Raw genomic sequence first — 18525 nt, forward strand, 5'->3', positions numbered from 1 at the left:
TATATAATACAATGCTAGTGCAAAACTTAGATAGTGCAAGACATGGATGAGACATTTGTCCATACACATATGTGACTCAATTGTGTGTAGTAGTACTCTGTTAGTACATAGTACTATAATATACTACCTCAGGGGGGGAGGGGGGTCACTCATAAATATGTAAGCATAGCACGTGGGTTCAACAGAAGGGGTTTTTTTAATCCCTTTTTTACATTACAGAAGAGTACCATTTAAAGGGGCTATTTGCAGATTGAATAGAAAAAGGGTGTATTTTATTCATGGAAATTTTACAAATAAGGGGTTTTTTAATTAGGCCTTGAATGCGCGTGATATAGAGAGTTTACATATAGTGAACCCCCCAAGTATAGTACATGATTCTATATTAGTATTCACTACATAATATAATGCCAGTGCAAAACTTAGATAGTGCAAGACGTGGATGAGGCATTTGTCCATACATCTTTACACATGTGACTCAATTGTGTGTAGTACTCTGTTAGTAAATAGTACTATAATAGTACATGGTTCTATAATAGTATTCACTATAAAATACAATGTCAGTGCAAAACTTAGCTAGTGCAAGACATGGATGAGACATTTATCCATAATATTGTATCATGTTTGATATAGTGCAATAGGCATTTGTGCTTAGTAGTCTGTTTATACTCTATTAGTGCTTAGAACCATTTAGATAGAATAATACATATCAGGCATTCAATCATAGTTCTTCATTATTAGTACAATTAAAAATATATATAATACATTGATTGGCGTCAATACATTACATATATTTCAATACATGGATGAGGTACTTGTTCAAAAAAGTTCATAGTATATTTTAGATAGTAGCATAGTACTATCTAAGTACATAATACATGCTGATATCTCAAAAGAAAGTATTGACTCTATTAGTACATAGTACTCTATGTACATAGGTCCCAACACTCTGATTGACAATACATCATCTTGGTTTTACATATCGTTCAATACATGGATGAGGTACTTGTTTCGAAAACTTCACAATATATTTTAGATAGTACCACAGTACTATCTTAGTACATAATACATCTTGTTATCTCAAAAGAAAGTATTGTATAAGCAAAGTACTCTGTTAGTACAAAATAGTATAGTGGGTGGTTAGGGTGGTAATACATTCTAGTTTGAGATATATTGAGGCAACATTGTAGTGTAATTGGTGGCATGGAAAAAGTTTGTATTTCCTTTCTTCACACTTTTTAAACTCATTGATATGATCTTTAATGTAGTCCAAGTTCTTTCTAAACTTCAAAGAGCGACATCTTGGCATCAAAATTGGATTTTTTGCCTTTCAGAACTTGACATTCTACTGCGTCAAAAAGCTCAAAGAGAGGAACACTTGATGTTGTGTGTATCATGCTCACATGGATCTTCGTTAAGCAGTTAACTCCATGTGGTCTAATTTTGTGAACGTGCATGGAATCACTTGCAATTGTGAATACATGTTGTGCAAGCCTATGGGGACAGGCTATAGGGACAGGGCAAGTAGAGTGCTCAGCAAAACACCACCACTTACAAGTTAGTCACACAACTTTGGGGAGATCTACGGTGTGTCCAAAGGATGTTGAAATATACAAGTGAATAGGGTGTGTGCGGGCATAAGCCCTTAGCAAGAGGTTGTAAAAGAGAATCTGTAAATGTGAGAGAAGCTATGAAAAGGTGAGAAGTATCTACTGGGAGAGAATAAAGGGTAGCATGAGGAGATTTAGGAGGTGTGGAGATATTCTAGGAAGAGGTGGAGAGAATCAAGCAAAGAGGTGGAGTGAATCAAGGAGAAATCAATGGGATTAGATGCTTGGATGTAAACCCTATAAATTGAGGCATTGGCCTAATGAGAATTTGCTTGTTTTTTATTACCCATGCCTACATTAAGCTATCAATTAATTGCTCACTAACCAGGTCTTAATTATCATCTAATCAGTGAGATTAGATGCTCTATTTTTTGCACACACAAAACAGAGGATTAATTTACTAATCAATGATTAATCAACACTAATCACTATATTTTTGGTATAATTGAGGGTTCAAATTATCCATTAGGTATCTGATACAGATCCTTATAACTTCAAATTCAATTCAAAGATGGTTTGACACTCCAACCATTCCGTACAGATTTGTTACCCTTGGTTTAATATAATTTCTAGTAAAATTATGTTGATAAATTTGTGGTAATCATCATCTTGCATTTAACCCACACACAAATTCAAGTTATTCACAGTCAGAGTTGCATTTGGGAATGTGCATAAGAATAAATACTATATGCATTATGTATTGGGCACATTACATCATTGTAAAAATGGGATCGCACACTACCCTTGTCCAGAATAAGGCAAGAGGCAAGACCTCCCGCATAGATTTGGGTTTGCATTACATAATCACACAAGATAAACATCAAAAGCCCAAAAGAACTGTCAACAATACATTAAAACATGTTGCTCACATCATGGAGCAAGAACTGATGGCCCCAGCCATGAAAGAAGAAGAACATCTCTTTCCAAGAGGAAGATCAACACCGAGAAGAAGAGCTAGACGAAGCATTGAAGGAAGACATGGACGCGTGAAGAGAAGCTGCCATGACAAGAAGACTGAAGAAAAGAGAAGATGTGAGGCTCCAAGAAGTGAGGAGCCATGTGAAAATCTCACAGAGAGAGAGAGAGAGAGAGAGAGAGAGAGAGAGAGAGAGAGAGAGAGAGAGAGAGAGAGAGAGAAACCCACAACCCAATGTAACCTGCCCTAACAAAGTAAAACCACCTCTGAGCCACCGATGATGTAGGCCATGTGGTAGATGTATGTGTGAGCACTTAAGTCAAGGTCGCTCGGGCACTTTACTAAAAAGTACTATTATAGTGCTAAATGAACTATCACTTACACAAAGCCTAAAAGAGAACACACAAGGTGAGAGGCTAAAAATTCTTATTCTTCTTCACACAACAAAGAGGTCTACAAAGGAGATAAAGTGACTAACACACATAATAGAGTATATACAAGCGATCCATAATGTGACTAACACGCTAAGTGGAGTGGGTAGATGTGGACTAGTCGGTGTAGTCTGTAGAATCTCTAGCGAAGATATGTCGGTGACAGCTACCAAACCCGCTCTAGTGATGTAAATGTCGAACGGTTATGGAGGTGCCTCGTGAGTGTCAGTTCATGTTGAGCTTGACATTTCAACAGTAGTAAGTGGATTATTGATGCTACCATCTAGACAATGAGACTTGGTAATGGTTTCCTAAGGGTAAAGTCATCACATTGAAGAGCAATTTCAATGAAGCTATTAGTAGTTCTCGGGAGAGGATGAGGTACTTCCTGATACCAAATGAGGAAGACAAAGATGATGATGATGAACAACCCATTCATGATGAGGATCTTAATGTAGCTCCAACTTCCTAGGCTTGTGGTGCTTATGCATCTTATTATGTTCTTATGTTTTTGGTTTGCTATGATAAGGCATTACTCTCTTTTTCTACAATCTGAGATGTACTTTGCTAATGATTAAGTAATAAAATCTACCTTTTGGCCTCAAACTTATTTTGAATAGTCATCTCTAATTTCTCTTTGCTTTGACTTCAATCTTGTGCAAATTTTTTGCCTTCACCCTCACGTGCACTTGCACTTGAAAAAAACAAGGGTCTCCCCTTATGTGCACTAGAGTTTCTACAATGCAAGTGGAGCCCCCTGTTTTTTTTGTTGCAATACTATCACTATTTGCGTTACTCCTACTGGACCAGCATCAGTCGAGTAATGATTTCTGAAGCATACAAAAAAAACCCTGAGTTTCTTTACTTCTATTGGCATGGCTATGCGTCTGTTCTTTTGTAGTGTGTGTGAATCATATATTTAATGAGTTTTTTCACGTTTTATTTTGTAATCATGGAAGTGGATAAGAAATACATAATTGTGTTCAGGAAGATGTTATTAACCTAGTTATGAGTTTTTCCTTTGAACTAAGAAGGTTACTTTTGTGTGAAAAAATGGAGTGGTTTTTCATGGCATGAAAAACCACTCTTGTTTTTCACAAAGAGACTAAGTTAGAAAATCTTTTAGTTTTTTGAGTAATCAAGAGTGCTTAGAAAAAGGAAACAGAACATGCATCTTCACAACACTAAACACCCTACACTATTCATAGTTTATAAGGTTTGTAAATTTTTTCAATTTTTATGTGCATGAGGGAATTTGGGGTAGCACAATGAGATAAAAAGAATGATTATGAGAAGAGGAAATATTTTAGATTCACACCCACATGAAAAGGAAAGTCTTTTTTTAGATTCACATAAAAAATGTGCAAGCATGTCATACAACAACAGATAGATTAAAGGAGAGTATGGAGAGAAGACAACCGCTACCTCGTGATATAGATGCACTCATCTCATGTAGATGCAGACGAAGAAGGGAAAGAAGGTGTTGCTGGCGATGGTAGAGGTAAGATGATGAAATAATAGAAGAAATTAAAGGAAAAAGGAAAAAAATGAGAATGACAATAGGGCTCAAAAATAGTATAAATGCAATTAATCATGCAAGGTTAAGGGTGAGTGACTCATTAAAAAGGTAGGCAACACGAATCAAGACTAGACATGATGTTTTTTCTTTCGATAAAATTACATCTAAATTAGATATTCATGGCATGAAAATCTCGTTGCTTAGGATTTTTATCAGATGTGGGTTTCTCTTCCAAACTTGAAGAAGTCCCACCTCAATGGATTTGAAGCATTTTCTTGGGCGTGAAAAACTACAGATATTCATGGCTTGAAGATTCCCATTAGTTCTTCATACCAATTGATCTTTTGAATTTCTTATTTTTGAGATGATTTTGTAATGCATTTGAACACTATGATGACCTAGGCATGATTTTGTGATGCACATATGCACTATGAAGACCTAGGCATGATTAACTCAAAATAATCATGGCATGAATTTCAACTAGTGTTTCACATCAAATGATCCTTTGATTTTTCATCTTTTGAGGTTATGTTGTGGTTCATGTCATTCGTAGGAAAATCTAGGTCTCATTCAACATTCTTTTGGAACACCTTTTTTGGGTGTCAAAAACTGAAGTTTTTTAATAACACGTGAAGATGTCCACTAATTATTTCATGCCAAACAACTTCTCTTCTCAATGTTGTGCTTTTCAATTTATTTTATGATTCTTGTCATCATTATGAAGTGCTAAACTATATGAAAATTTTTGAGATATGGCATAACTATATGAGGAAAGTCACATGTGAACATTTGAACTTGGTATTCATGTTTGTCCTCTTGGGGTGTAGGAGACCTCCCCATATTTTCTTCCATTGAATCATTACTTCCCCTCTAGCTTCAAGCCTTGATTACATGTTCTCTTCATTTGCCCTTCACAGATATTGACGGCAAAGGTGCTCTGTCTCTCCTTCTTGAAGTGCTGCATCTCCTCTTCTAGCCATTGGAATGAAGTTGGATTTTGAGTCTGGCAGGATTTGGTTCAAGAACTTCCTCCACTTTTTTCATTTCTTTGTCTCACTAGTGGGGCTGAACATTGAGGCCTTTAGTTATTCATGTACCTACCGCCCGCGTATGTTATCACTTTCATCTATGCAAGTCTGACAGGATGACACTTGCATGTCTTAAGCTAGTGCAGCTGATCATTGATGCCTTTAGTTTGTCCACTTTGTTCTCTTCTCTTTGTCTCACTAGTGGGGTTGATCATTTGATCCCTTCAATTCTTTGTGCCCCTATTGTATATTGTCTACACTATCATCGGGAAGGTTGTGACTAGCAATTTTTTAATTTGACCATGGGTTGATGGTACTCCTTAGTATACAGAGTGATTGCAAAGGATTCAAAAGTTTCCTTGTATTTTCAACCAAATCAAAGTCATAAAAAGATGATATAGCTTAAGCCACGGTTTGGTTCTACATCCTCATACACCTATGCATAGAAGAATTTACAACCAAATTAGAGTTATAAAAAAAGGATATAGCTTAGGACATAATCTGGTTTTACATCCACATATATTTATGTGGCTAAAAAATAGTGTGTTTTCACATGGAAGTGACTTTATAGTGTAAAGGTGTGTACATTGAAAAGTTGTGAGGTGTTTTTCTTAAAGTTATGGTAGATATTTTGTATTTTGAAAAAGCTATGAGAGCTATTTTTCTAAAATGTTGGTATGCATGTATCCAAATCTTGAAGGATGTGTATAAGTTTGTATGCATGTTTCCTAACCTTAAAAGTTGGTATGCATTTCTCCTAATTATGAAGGGTATATGTAAGACCCTGCAAGGAGGCTTTGTAGACGAAAGCATACCATGTGTACATTAGTACAGGTGATCAAAATTAACTCGGCTATCCCCTGTGGTAATATACATAGAATTTTATCTTTATTAGCGATTTGAACATAATCTTTATTATAGATAGATCTCAAGCTTACTTGAGGACCTTACATTGGTCTATTCAAGAGCAATAAGTGTTCTTATTCTATGATAACACAAACAAGTGGCATATGGTAGTGCACCTTGAAGGCTTGTTGCATACAAACATTGATTTGGATAATAATATATGGGAGTATAAGTATCTATAGAGATAGTATACGTTTGTTTACATCTATGCTAAGTGGTATGGATAACACACAAGCTTGGTGACAAAGTTGCCATGAGGAGCTTCAAATATCCTTTAAAGCCACTTCCAAGTTTTGCAGTGCTGATAGGAGAATCTAGTTTATAATAAAACCCTTTGTAAGACTCCTTGTCCATTCCATTGTAGAGCATTCTAACGGGTGTTAACATTGCCTGTAAAAGTATGTATAAAAGGAAATCAACCAAGTTGTTCGTGGAACTCCAAAAGTTCAAGCAAGCATTGTTTTCCATAACTAATTATTTAACAAATGGTGTGGTCCAAAGGCAGAGAAGATTTAAACATGGTTGAAATTAAGAAAAACTGCCAAACCAGTTGGTACCGCAGTAGCCAAACTGGCTGCAGTAGTTGGAGCCACTGCAGGATGCGCCTACACTAGATCCGCATTCCTGTCCATTGCAGGACTGGATCAGGGCAGTGGATACTACACACGACATCACTAATATAGCTCATAATGCAAGGTATCTGGTGGAAAACACCGCTGCCATAGCTGATCATGGGCTAGTGGAGAATTCAGGAGAGCTAGTGGAGTGTGTGAGAAAAAAGATAATGGAGCGAAGGTTAGAGGACTCTCGACGTCCACTAAGCACCTGTGATGACTGCTGCTCTACATGTGGTGCAAGCATCAGCACTTCTTACATCTGCATCTTTTGTTGCCTTCACTACTACTGCTGCTGGTGCATACCAGCTACTCATCTCATCAAAGACAACATCTCTGCTTACTCGCATCTCATGAGTGATAGGGTTATAGCATTTATAACCCTATAACTTATTCATTTACACAATACACAAAATGTCAATACTTTATTAGTTTGTATGACATGTTGAGCATAAACACTGTTGAGACTGTCAATCATATTTTATTTTAAACCCCAACATGCATTTCTCTCGCCCTCTCTCTCTCTCTTTATTCATATGTAAAAAAATTATCATGACATAATCATAAATGATTGTTAAACCCAATCACTTGAATATTCGAAAACAAATATGTTCATTGTACTACAATGACATCTTCATCAAGACACCCTCCACAATGTAATCTTCGGGGGATAGATACAAACAATTTTCATGCCTAATTTCTATGCTACCATAGCACAATCTTCACATCCTACATAAATATCTACAATCACTTACCCTTCTTTTGCATGTTGCTTCAAGAGACTATCCCAAAAGTCATATCCACATTGTGACAAGTTTTTTGTGCCCTATGTAGTCAAGACATGGATAAACTTAAGGGAGGAAAAGGTAGATTGAACAATGGCAGGGAAAAGTAGATGAAAAAGTAGTTGTGGTTGTGATGCAATTTTTTTGGAAACCCTTTTTTTCCTTTAGGATGCGAGGAGCTAGCACAATTGTGTTAGATAGGAAGTTGTAACGTATGTATGTTGGTTTAGAGTGAGCTTTTGTTGGCCACGATGGTTGATGTAGTTTGAAATCAATCTAAACAGCTGGGGCATGTGGGTGAGCCATACGCTTGCTAAAAAGGTAAGGTATTCGCGTGAAGATGCGGGGAGACCTAGAATAACAAAGGAAAGAGAATGGGGAGATCGAAGGCATTGGATGGCAGATTCTTTTTAGGAATAAAGGTAGAAAATGCCTTCTTTTTTGTTTTATAAAACAAGGTTTTGGCTAGAGATCGCAAGAGACCCAAAGGGAAGGGAGAGTAGAGAGGAAGAAGAACTCAAAGTGAGAAGTCTGTCAGAGCACTGTGAGTAGGTGTGGTCTACGCCAGAGGAGAGAGAGTGAGTGTGAGATAGAGAATCACCTGAAGGTTGCACAAGGCAAGCCCACAATCTCTGTCTGAATCTCTATTAGAACTTGGTGCTACCCAGAACATGCTCAACTGCAATTTGTATTTGAAGAAGAAGATTGAGAGAGTGAGTAAAAGAGAGAAAGAAATCTATAGAAGATGGTTGCAGAATTCAGCAAAAGGGTTTGAAGCTACTACGGAATAAAGATGAAGACTTGGAGAGCTGCCCTCCTGTAGAGGGATCTACTTGTATAGGTTCCATCTTTTTTATGTTTTTTTCTTGTTTGAGCCCAAAGGGATCTACTTGTATAGGTTCCCTCTTTTTTATGTTTTTTTCTTGTTTGAGCCCAAAGTCTCAGGGCTGTTGAGATTGGTTTTGATTTTGCAAATATGAAGAATACATAATAGTGCTTAGGTTTGACCTTGTTGTGAGTGGATGGTTGAGTTTTGTGCTATGGTTTTTTGGTTGTGATGGTTATGTTGTTTTGATCAAGATTGATGAGATGATTAATTGTGAGTGATGTTTAAGTTATTGTTGAGAATTGGCTAACTAGGGAGGATGGGGTCAGTGAGGTTCAATAGTGGTCAGTTAGTGTCAGCTGAGTGTTAGGATAAGTCAGCTGAAGGTGTAGAAGAGTAGAAATAATCTTTTTGGACTAGGTGGGAGCCAACTAGGGACAAATCTGAGAGCCAAAAGTCTGTCAGAGTCAGATAGAGTTTTGTGAGCTGGATGTCACTGATGTTAGATAAGGAGTTGTAGTTCTCAATCATTATGGGATCTAAGGTGTTTGAGGGTTTGTATATGTTGGAGGACATAGAAATAGGAAGGTCTGAAGTTAGCTGAGCAGACAAGAATCAGCAAACAAGCAGTCTCAAGAGAGGTCAGGTGTGACACGATCAGCAAGGTTCTAGAGTAAGGGATTTGAGGGTTATTAGTTCTGGAGGAAAATCTAGGAGTATAGAGGACAACAAGCTATTGGAAAGTGTGATAAGGTTAACCAAATCAGACAGGGGTCAGCACTAGTCAGTTGGGGTCAGATAAGGCTAGAACCAGATTAGAGGAGGTCAGCTGACCTTCTAGGACTGAAGGTTAGGGTTGTTAAGACTCAAGTCTAACCCAGTCTAACATTTTGGTGGGTCAACTGATTCAGAATGAGAAAGCTTAGGTGTCCAACTGCATCAGCATAGCAGAGGGTCAAAGGATAGCTGTAGGGCTACTGGGAAGGCTGATATCACTTATGGTCAAAGGATAGCTATAGGGCTACTGGGAAGGCTGATATCACTTATGGTCAGTTTTTGTAGCTGAATTCTAGCATAAGGAGACAATCTCACAAACTTGCAAGTGTTAGGAGAGTTAGATTTAAAATACCTGAGGCTAATGTAGTTCAATTGAGCAAGGTAAATTTTTATTTATTTCCTATTGTGGATGTTTGCGTTCATGGTAGGAAGGTGAGCAAGATTTATAGTGATGCGGGAGCCCAGGTGTGTGTCATAAGAGAAGAGGCTATGTATGATCTTGGATTGGAGGTGACAGGGAAGTCTAATTTTTGCATGAACATGACCAATTGAAGTGTCTCAATGTGGTCAAATATATGGAGTTGAATGTTCTTGGTCAAAAAGTAGTGATTGATATGCATGTGATGCCAGCAGGGGTTGGGACATATCCCATCATTTTGGGGAGACCCTAGCTAATTGCTATGAAGCCAAGACAGGGCTGATACAGGGGTTGTATTGACTTGTTTTTTGAGAGGTGTAAAGAGAAGAGGATAAGGTATGATTTGAAGACAGGTAAGATTTTGGAGCTCAGAGAGAAGTTAGAAATGGATACAAGGGCTGATTCAACCTCTTTTGACAACTATGATGCTTATTCTATAAGGTCCTCAAATGAAACTGATGATGACTTCTCTTGTTGGATCTGGAGGTGGGCATGTGTGGTGTGCATATAGGTGAGGTTAAAAGGTATGGTTTGGCTGGTCATATGGCTAAGCAAGCTCATGTTTAAGATATAGAGCCCAATGTACCAAAAGCTGAGCTGATGGATATTCTTTGCTGATAACCTGACTAGCGAGGAAAAAGAGCAGAATGGGGCTTTTTTTGATAGGTATCCAAATCTATTTGCCAAGGATTAAAATCAAATGAGGGGAACTTCAAGTGTATTTCATGAGAAAAACCTGAAAGAAGGTGCAAAACCCTAGTAGCTCAAAAACTGGAGGCTAGGTATTTATTCAAAAATAGGTTTTGGAGATAGAAGTCACCAAATTGATATAAGCTGGTTTTATATACCCAGTTTGTTACAGGACCATGGTACATGGAGATTAAATTATTCCACAAATTCAATAATAAAAGAAATTAAACCATAACATCATAGCATGAATCAAAAGCAAGAAAGATCAAGAACACAAGACTGGGTGTAATCTCCCCCCCCCCCCAACGTGAGTGACTTCGTCTCGTGTGGGTATTTGTGATATATTCCAAAAGTAGGCCTCCAGCCAAAAATAGAGTACACATCCATATTTGGACTTTGCCATTTAATTAGCCTTTGTTCTCAAGCCTTCTAAGGTTTGCACAATTTTCTAATACAATAATCTAACTTGTGCACATATGCACATTACAAAATAAATCAACTAGTGCTCGCATGCACACTGTACAATAAATTGATGCGTGCGCACACACATCACAATGATGTCAAAATAATTTCAAACACCATCATATGGCCACAAAATATTGTGAATATAATAATGAGATCTGTCCACACGCCACGGCTCAATCCACCATCCGTGCGACACCTAAATCGGTACCCTTGCACTGTGCAACACCTAAGTTGGTACCCTTGCACACCTCATCACCTAAACTTATAAACATAAACCACGTCAGTTAACAATCAATTGACATCACATCAATCAATCCTAACACGTTCATGAGAAATAGGCATCATCATAAAAAAATATAAATCAAATACCAAAATGTCACCAAATACATGTGGGAGTCCACCCACACATGGAAATCCATCCATTACTGACTAGTAAAAATACTCGGGCGTCCCCGTCAAATAACAAATGAGCGTGACTATCGTCCATCAAATAACATGGATCATAACACAGTTGATGATGCAGAGTAGGTTTCCCATGTAGTCATTGTACTTAAAAAGGGTAATAAATGGAGGGTTTGTGTGGATTACAAGATGGTTTTATATACCCAGTTGATGATGCAGAGTGGGTTTCCAATGGTCATTGTACCTAAAAAGGCTAATAAATGGAGGGTTTGTGTGGATTACAAACCTCTTAATGTAGCAATTAAGAGGCATCACTATCCTCTCTCATTCCAGGATGAGATACTAGACTAGGTTGTAGGGCATGAGAGGTATTCAGTCTGTTCCTTGGGGGGTGTTTTGTTTAGACGGTTATGCCCTTTGGGCTTCTTAGTGCATATGGCCAGTGGGGGATAAAGTTATAGGCCCATATACTGGATCCTTTGTTAGATTTATATGGTGCTTTTTGTGTTTATAGTGACATATGGATACATGTGGAGATGCTAGACATAGTATTTAAAAGGCTTGATGAAGATGGAACCCAACCCAATCCAGCTAGTTGCAAGGGCTCTTAGGTCATGAAGTGAGTGAGAATGGAATAGCACCAAATCCTAAAAAAGTGAAAAGTTTGTTACAAATGGATATCCCAAAAACAACCAAGGAGCTTACAAGTTTTGGCCAAAAGCTCAAGTACTTGTCCATATCTTTTTGTATGCTTGCAGAGTGTATTTACCTTTTACAAAAACGCGTATCATACTGGATCCTTTTGTGTGGAGCCAAGTGGAGGAGAATGCCGTTGAGAACATCAAGGATATGCTTTTCACTCTTCCTATCATGATGCCCTCAGATTGGAACTAGGTATTCTATTTGAGCCTCAGTGTTGGAAAGCATGCGGTAGGGGCAGTGCTTATGCAAAAAAGCACAAAGCAGTCATACATGAGGCTGCCTACTACATTAGCGGGATAATGGGTGAGATGGAGAGGTCATGGCATGAGGTTAAATTGCTAATTTGGACTCTTGTTTATGCTACTAAAAAGCTGAAATCTTATTTGATTTATATATTTTTTATGGTACTTCTTACCTCTTGTAGTTTGTCACCTCATGTCATGAGATACCCAAGTGATAATCCAAAGGTGCAAAGGTGGATTATGGCTCTTCAAGAGTTTGATATGAGTTTCATCAAAGAGGATAGCATGAGAGCTCACATGCCTAATATGCTCACCTATAGGGAAGTTCAAGTAAATCCCAAGTCTCTCAAGGATGTTGAGAAGCAGGTTGTACCTAGTCCTAACTTGCATGAGGAGTTGTGGGACATCGATGGTATATTGTTCTTTGATGGATCTTTTAAGAGAAGTGTCTGCAATGGAGGAGCATGATTTTTTTTGTTGATGAGCAAGGGAAAGAGCTATGGTATGGCTATCAAGAGATAGAGGTAAAGAGCAACAATGAGGTTAAATATTCTAGCTTATGTTTCGGTCTTGAAGAGTGCAAAAGAAGAGAGGTCAAAAGGCTGATCATAAAAGGTAATGCCATGCTCATAAGGCAAGTACAGGGCACTTGGAAGGTTAACAAAGATGAGATGAAGGGTAGTTTTTAAAGGTAAGAAAGCTTCTTAATAATTTTCAAACTTTCCAAATTTATATGGCATCTCGGGGGGTTCATTATATGTAAACTCTCTATATCACGTGCATTCAAGGCCTTATTTAAAAACCCTTATCTATAAAATTTTCATGAATAAAATACACCCTTTTTCTATTCAATCTGTAAATTCCCATTTAAATGGTACCCTTATATGTATGTAAAAAATGTGTAAAAAAGGGATTTAAAAAACCCCTTCTATTGAACCCACGTGCTACGCTTATATATTTATGAGTGACCCCCCCTGAGTATGGCATGTATCTAGGGATGACATCAAGAGAGCCCATGAATTGGCAGAGCAAGTCTTTACCAAATATGTGCATGTTGTAAAGGTCCAAGAGACTTTGTATCAAGGTAGAGAGTCTCTTCAAATGAGCAAGAGTATGTTCTTCCTAAAGGTTTTGTATAAGAAAGAACTTGGATGCTTCAAAGAGGAATGCCATTGTCAAGAGAGCCTTGAGGTGTGTTTTGATGGGTGATCACATTTATCACAAAGGGATTGATGGTGCTATACGAAGATTTTTATACTATGATGAGATTCAAGATTTCTTAAAGGCTTGCCATGAGGAGGGATGTGTAGGCCATTATGGAGTTAACATCACAAATAGGAAGATCTTGATAGCTAAGCTTATGTGGCCAAGCATGAATCGGGATATTAATCATTGGTGCAGGAGCTGTCATGAGTCTCACGCTTTCCAAAAAAGGGTGCTGATTCTAGAGCCTATATGCTGATATCATATCTTAAGTTCTCGAGCTTTTGAAACATGAGGTATCGATGTTATAGGACCTCTTACAGGGACCAGAAATAAGAAGCACTATATTTTCACTACAATGGACTATCTGACTAGGTGGCTAGAAGCCAAGGCAACAAGTAGTGCTACAACCAAATAGGTGTGTAAGTTACTTTATGAGATGACTTGTTGCTATTTCGGAGTCCCTTTAGAGTTGGTTTTACTGATCAAGGAAGAGAGTTTAGGTTTGACGTGACGAAGGATCTTGCCAAGATGTTGAGCATAAACCACATGTTTACTACTCCTTATCATCCCGGTGCAATGGGCATGTGGAGAGTTTTAATGGTGTATTGTAAAAGTTGTTATTCAAGCTTGTGGAGGAACATCCAAGGAAGTGGGATATGTATTTGGATAGGGTTTTATGGGCATAGAGGGTGTTAGAAAAGAATGCTACAGGATGAGCATAAAACTTAATGGCTTCATCCCTATCATCTGGTCTATGGTGATGAGTGTGTGTTGCCTATTAATATCATGCTCCCTTCACTTAATTTTATCTTGCAGCATGATTTAGCATAGGAGGAACAAGAGAAGAAGAGGTGGACCATCTTGCACTCTCTTCTTTTGGATAGGGATGAAGCCATCAAAATTGTATGAGAAGACTAGTTAGAAGAGAATTGAAGCATTCATTGAGAATATGGGTAGCAAGGATTTGAAAAAAGATATGCTTGTGTTGAGCATTTGTGGGTTATCTTGAGTTGTGTTTTCTGAGACATATAGTACTTTATAAATCATTAGGCAAAATTTGGACTCAAAAAAGGGCCCTCTAATAAATGCCATGTCAGCTTTTTCTAGAAAAATGGACTGATGGCTAATTTTTTGCAAACCAAATCAAATTTTTCAGAGATTGTAGATTAGGAATCTTCTCTTTTGGAGATATTTCCAATGATATATAGCATGATGGAAAATTTTTTAAATTCAAGAAGTTCCCAAATTGGTGATAATGTGGCATGTTACATGCCACATCATCACCAATTTTGGAACTTGTTACATGCCACATCATCACCAATTTGGGAACTTCATTGAATACAAAAAATTACCCATCATGCTATATATTATTGGAAAAGTCTCAAAGAGTAGATTCCTAATCTACAATCTTTGAAAAAAAAATGATCTAATTTGTAAAAATTTAACCCATCAGCCCATTTTTCTAGAAAAAGCCAACATGGCATTTTTTAGAGGGTCCTTTTTTTAGTCCAATTTTTTTCTAATGACAAATCTCTTTCTCTGCTATCTTATTTTAGTCTGTGTTATTAATTATTGAGATGGAGAACACAACATTTCACATTTTTATAGGAGGTTTAGAGTGTGATCCTATTGTTAGACTTGTGCAAGGGTATTTTTATATTTCTAAACCTAGTGATTATGTTGGAATGTTATCTACTTATCCTGGGTTAAATCTTTTTGCAATCAAACCAAAAGATGATGGTGTAGATCATCTTATACCTATCCAATCAGAGCGAGACCCGTTAGAAAGGAACTGTGTTATATCTTTGATAAAGATATAATAATAAAATACCTTAAGATTTTGATAATAGAGGAGTCAAGCAAAACTACAATAAGCACAACAAAGCAATCCATTATTGATCTTACAATAGAAGATTCTCCTATATACACACCCTATCAGAAGAGTGTGGTAAAATACTTACTATCTGAGGAATCTCATGCAGGTGTTGTTTGTCCAAAGTATGTTACAGAAAACGAGCCATGCAAGAAACAAGGTAGAAGCTTAAACTTTTCGCGCGTTATTCCTACAGCTACACAAGGTGGTCAGCATAATGCAAAGGGATTTGCAACTAAAGTTGAGGTGTAGAAAATTATGGAGAATGAAATACATGACTCAATGTGGGCTAAATGTCGAACACCTCTATACAGCAAGGTCACCTGCTGTGCCATCGATGGTTAGGTGGCCAAGATGGCAAGTGTAAGAAGATCATCAAGAACTGTGGGCAAGGTGTTCCAATTCCATCTTGCTATGGTATGAGAGAGTGGTAAGAGACCAAAGGCGTCAGTTCATGATGTTTTATAACAACATTATGGATCATACATAGAGAACATGTAATACTACCTGTCAATCACCTGCTAAACCCCCAGTTGTATGGCCACTTAGATGACGTACAAACCTTACTGTGGATGAGATCCGAGCATTAGAGGTTGGTGGATTTGTGTTGCAAAAGGGACTATAATAAGAAACAAATGATGCAGCCCATCAGTCAACAAATTATATAAGTGACATATCATATATGCCAGCTAAGAGAATAGATTTGGCAATTTCAAATATAGCTACGATCTTCGATCATTTGGTCATTAACACCAGGCAGATGGAAGTGTTTGTAATTGAGACCAAGGAATCACTACTACGTAGTGAAAAATACATGGTGACTATGGGAAAGAATCCATCATGCACATGACTCGATTTTCAAATTATGGTAGGGACTGGTAGACCATATTGTGCATGCAAGCACCTTTATTTTGTATATTTGTATATTTTTGGGTTAGATGTGAACCATAGTATGTTTATACAAGAGGAGTTAAAGAAAAGAGTAGTCCATACTACAAGCACATTGGTGTAGGAACCCTTATGTAGTTATGTCATGTTGTCTTTAGGAAACAGTATTTAAGGTTGTAGCCCTTACAAGTACTAAGTTGTAGGAACCCTTATGTAGTTACATGAGATTGCCATGTTGTCTTTAGTAAATAGTATGTAAGGATGATGTAACAACCTTTCTAGAATAAAGTCTTATTTTAACTATAATTCATCTTGTCAATTTTATTATTCGCCTTGTTAAATTTTACATTGTGGGTTGTTTTTAGGAAACAGTTTGTGATCCGAACGTAATTTCTTTTGGGGAATAAATTTATCCTTTTCCCACAATTGGCTACAATATTATCCTTTTCAATTTTGCATTGTTCATTATTTTTTATGACATGAAGTCACATGCAAAGGCATGCAATGACATGTCACATGTAAAGGCATCCAATGACATGCACATGCATGCAATGACGTGCAATAATCCTTAAATGCATGCAATGATATGAAATCACATGCAACACTATGCATTATAAAGTAGTACCATTCAATGACATGCATATGTAATAAGATCCCAATGCCATGCCATGCTATGCAATGCAATGTATTGTAATGGCTCATATGTGCATTGGTATGCACAATAGGGTAAATAGAGAGAGAGAGAGAGAGAGAGAGAGAGAGAGAGAGAGAGAGAGAGAAAGTAAGATGATGAGAACGAGAGAGGGAGGATGGGAGAGTGAGGAGTGAAAGAGGAGAGTGGAGGAGAGATTATGAATAAGAAGGGTGCAAGAGGGAGGAGTGAGGGAAGAGGCTGGGAGAGAAAGGAGAGAGAGAGAGAGAGAGAGAGAGAGAGAGAGAGAGGAAGAAAAGGAAGGAGAGAGAGAATATGGTGGGGGAGAGAGAGAGAGAGAGAGGATAATGGAGAAAGAGTGAGAGGGGGAGGAGGACGGGAGAGAGAGAGAGAGAGAGAGAGAGAGAGAGAGAGGGAAGAGAGTGCAAGATTGAGAGAGAGAGAGAGAGAGAGAGAGAGAGAGAGAGAGCAGGGAGGAGCTAAGCTAGGCTAGAGGGGAGAAAGTGGGCTCGGCTGAGAGGTGGTGGTAGAATGTCCACATTTTTAAGAGAGAAGAGTTGCCAATAAAGTCTCTCCAAAGATCCCTCCACCAAGCTCCCTCAAAAAACACACTCGCAAAGAAGAATTTTCGAGAGAACCCATAAGGTCATCCACAATAGCAACTTAGTGCAAATTGGTTACTTGTAATGAGGCCCTCACACTACAGCTCGGGTGGGAAAGCTATGTTTCGTGCAAAACTTGTTAGTATTATCACTTTTTTTTTCGATTCATATTTTCATCTTATGCATAGAATTGCTTAAGATAATCAATTTGTTTTTTTAGAAAGCACAGGTCCCTACAAAATTCATAATGATCCCTCTAAGTCAATTGCATCCTTTACCACATCACACAAATATTGTTGATTATGAGACTAATTTAAGAGTGTAAGTGTCATCTAGGAGAAATTTAATTATTTTCCTTACATATACATATACATACATACATACATACATACATACATACATATATATATATATATACATATACATATTACTATGTGAATGTTATCAATGTTACAATACAAGAATTTTAATGGAGTGTTTGCATAATTTATCTTTTTAACTTGCCTTGATTTTTGTGTATTGTATTATTTTTTTATATGTAGAATATTAATGAAGTTTCATCTACAATGACATCATCCACTTCTTTAATCTCATGTTGAATCTTTACCACCATTGTGATGGCAATGCATGGTAATGAGGATGAACAAAATTACTTATTTATTTTATGATCATCAAACCATTATATAATGTATGTTAACTTTTATGGGGTGATCCTTTTATTACTATATTCCATATATATTGAACAAAAAATTAGTGCCAAATGAATGAACTAGACATTGTAAAGATCTTCTTGTAGAGCTTCAACAAGAAGCTCCATATTCCATTTCATTGTGATAATTATTTATTTTTGTGTATGCAATAAAGGATCAAACTCATACTTGACAAGAACTTGTAAGCTTGACACCACCACTTGATATACTTGAGGGTGAATATTTCTAGAAGGTTAATGAATTATAATGGCTACTTTTTTATCAAT

The sequence above is a fragment of the Cibotium barometz genome, chromosome 42 (genome assembly GCF_041138505.1).
Source record: "Cibotium barometz isolate CiBa-2024 chromosome 42, ASM4113850v1, whole genome shotgun sequence".
Classification (NCBI taxonomy): Eukaryota; Viridiplantae; Streptophyta; class Polypodiopsida; order Cyatheales; family Cibotiaceae; genus Cibotium; species Cibotium barometz.